Raw genomic sequence first — 3401 nt, forward strand, 5'->3', positions numbered from 1 at the left:
TTGATTGGCTGAGAGCCCCAGTTGTGTTCTGCCCACACATTGTATTTTCTAGTTCTTTACAGCTATACTTTCCAGGAGAAATCTCCCTTTTACTTTGACAAGTAGCTGCAAAATATCTAAGGAGTGCCTCTGTGCAAGAACTCTCCCAACCCTGGGAGTTTCTGCCATGGTCTGCAGATATGGGCAAGCTGAGCTTGGTTTAAGGTAAACGGTATTTTCATTCTTTCCGTCGCTTAGTTAGAGTGGCGGGAAGTGTGCGGACTGGCCATGCTTCTGGGTTCAACTCATCTCCAACTGTTGAGCAGCCTCCTTGGCTGGACCCACTCTTCTGTGCGTCTTGCCTTCTAGGTACCCTCTGTGTAGTTAGAAGCACTGTTCCAAACTTAGGCTTTCCAAAAAAATAAGGGAGGCAAAGCCATACTTCAAAATAGTACACAAAATTCTAATATGCTCTCCGAGATTCCTGTTCCCAGATGTACATGCTGTTTATAGCCCGTTTCCCTTGAGTGTGGCCACAACATGAGATTATGGTGTGACATCCACTCCAGTAATTAGCTTACGCTTATGGCGACATCGACTTTCAAAACTGGCTGACAGGAGAGTGCAAGCATTATTCTTTCTAACAATGAAATATAATCTTCAAGACAGGTTCATATGAGGATGATCCTTTGCTTTTGGCCTTGAAGATGGAGGACTCGTGACAAGGAGTGAGGACAACCTTTTGGAGCTCATAGAAACCTTAGTCCTGGGGTTCTTAGGATCTGAAATCTTCTTGCTGTGGTGTTTATGTCTGTTGTGCAGCCTCCAAAACATCATGTTGAAACTTATCTCTAGTGTGAAGTATTAACATAGCAGAAGCAAGCCCAGCATCGGGTTCAGAAGTGGGACATTTGGATTAGGGCTAGACAAGACTATCAGGATGGACCCATCATGATTGATTGGTGGTGGCTCTGAAGAAGAGGAGGGTAGACAAGGAGACACACACAACCAAGCTTATCATTTGTTATACTATGCTACTGTGGGATTCTGTCAGCAAGACTATCACCAGATGTGGTCATTTGACTTTGGACCAGAACTCTTGAGGTAAAGTAATCTTCTCGTCTTTATCACTTACTAGCCACCAGCGTTGTACTATCGGCAATAGAAAGAAGCTGATGGCTCTCTCATACCTCAGAAGCATGAAAGAAAACTCAGAACCCTAGATGACAATGCGGTTATTCTGGATCTCTGATTATAGCTTTATAAACTCTCGGCAGAGCCCTAAGCAGCTCTGTGTCCAGACTTCCGGTCTGCAGAACTGTGAGCTAATAAGTGGGTGTTGTTGTCAGCTGTTAAGTTTGTGGCAATTTGTTTTGCAGCAATAGAAAATTAATACATGAGGGAATACAGAAAAGTAAACATGAAAAATTCAATAGGGGTAAGTGTCATAGAGAAGATTAAAAAGCACAGCATTATAGTGGAGTGTGGGCCCTGTGGCTACTCTAGAAGAAATAGTTTCAGAAGGCCATGCTGAAATGATGCTCCAACTGAATGACAAGGAACAGTCAGATGAATACAAGAAGGAGGGGACCAGATGGAAGAAATGTTCAGGACTAAAGTGGCTCCATATGCTCCTTCCCTAGAGGAATGTGTGTGTAGAAAATGTGCATAGCCAGTCCTCTTGTGCTAGTGGGGTGGCCTTTGTAAAAGCTTGTCAATGAATGAGAGTAAAGTTTGCTCTCAAATTGTTGTTGCTAGAACTGTCTCTCTGGCCAGAAACTACCATGTGCTAGTTTGATTTCCCATCCATCACTTAATTTGTTTTATAGACACTCCTGGAGTACGCACATGTCCCATCTTATGCAAGACTGTGGAATCTTATCTTGCGGGAGGTATATTTATGTCTACCTCCTCAATGCTAAAGCTCTGATCTGAAGTGGGACAGAGCCAGGAGGCGTAGCCTCTGGAAGATACTAAGGTAATGAGGGTGAAGATGAGATCAGTATCAACAAAGGAGGAGTAAGGGAGTACTTGCTTTTCTCTACTATGCAGCGATATCTCTGACGGTATTCTGCAAGCCTGGAAGACAGACCTCATCAGACACTGGATCACGGGCACCTTTATCATGCATTTCTTGGCTTCAAATGTGTGACAAATAAATTTCTGCTGATTAAAATGCCTGGTCTGGCTCTCTCGGGACAACTGGCACAAGTGCCGCAAGACCGGGGGTTAGAGAAAGCCCTACCACAAGAAGCGGAAGTATGAGCTGGGACGGCATGCGGCTAACACTAAGATTGACCCTCGTCGCATCCACACGGTCCGTGTGCGAGGAGGCAATAAGAAGTACCGTGCCCTAAGATTGGATGTGGGGAACTTTTCCTGGGTTTCTGAGTGTTGTACTCGCAAAACAAGGATCATTGATGTTGTCTACAATGCATCCAATAACTAGCTGGTCTGCACCAAGACTCTGGTCAAGAACTGCATTGTGCTCATTGACAGCACCCTGTACCCACAGTGGTACAAGTCCCACTATACATTGCCCCTGGGCCGCAAGAAGGGGGCCAAGCTGACTCCCGAGGAGGAAGAAATATTAAACAAAAAACCATCAAAGAAAATACAGAAGAAATACGATGAAAGGAAAAAGAACGGCAAGATCAGCTGTCTTCTGGAGGAGCAGTTCCAGCAGGGCAAGCTTCTGGCCTGTATCGCCTCAAGACCAAGCCAGTGTGGCAGAGCAGATGGCTATGTGCTAAAAGGCAAGGAGCTGGAGTTCTATCTGAGGAAGATCAAAGCCCGGAAAGGCAAATAAACCATCCGTCATAGCTCATGTAATAAAGGTGTTTATTATTCTGTAAATAAATAAATAAATAAAATGCCTGGTCTGTGGAATTTTGTGTTATTAGGTCCGGTTAATGGTGATACCTCATCAGCAGGAAGTTGATGAACTTAGATATTTTTAAAGGGACATTTTTCTTTTAAAACAATGTCACTAAAGAAAATAACAACAAACAATGCTAAATTATTTAAAGGAAATGAACAAGAAAGCTAAATGTTTGGATCCAGAGAGTCACAAAAGGATTAACTCCACCTTCTGAAGGCATAATTTAATGGATGAGCAAAGAAAGGAATCAATAAATGCTGTACCTCTAGCATTGTTGAATTCCATTCAGCTTCCCTCTCTGTGCCTGCACTTCCTGGAGGAGGACTGTAAGAGTGGACAGACATCAAGCAAAAGAGCTTCAGGAGAAACAGGCTCTGGTGAATACTTCAGGCACCAGGGTTGACAGGGGCCGCATGTTAGGATGAAGGCCATATGTTAGAGGGTGAGATGACGGAGACACTGGTTAGGAAATAGGGAGGAACATGGGCGTGAGGGGCCACTGGGAGACCTTGCCTCCAGATGCTTACTGCTGAGAGGGAGG

At 44.3% G+C, this 3401-nt stretch overlaps 1 pseudogene; it reads left to right on the top strand.

The window, feature by feature from the left end:
• Positions 1-2167: 2167 nt before the first annotated feature.
• LOC130882658 (40S ribosomal protein S8-like) lies at positions 2168-2832 on the top strand (annotated as a pseudogene).
• The last annotated feature ends 569 nt before the right edge of the window (positions 2833-3401 follow it).

This window comes from Chionomys nivalis, chromosome 1 (assembly GCF_950005125.1).
Source record: "Chionomys nivalis chromosome 1, mChiNiv1.1, whole genome shotgun sequence".
Lineage (NCBI taxonomy): Eukaryota > Metazoa > Chordata > Mammalia > Rodentia > Cricetidae > Chionomys > Chionomys nivalis.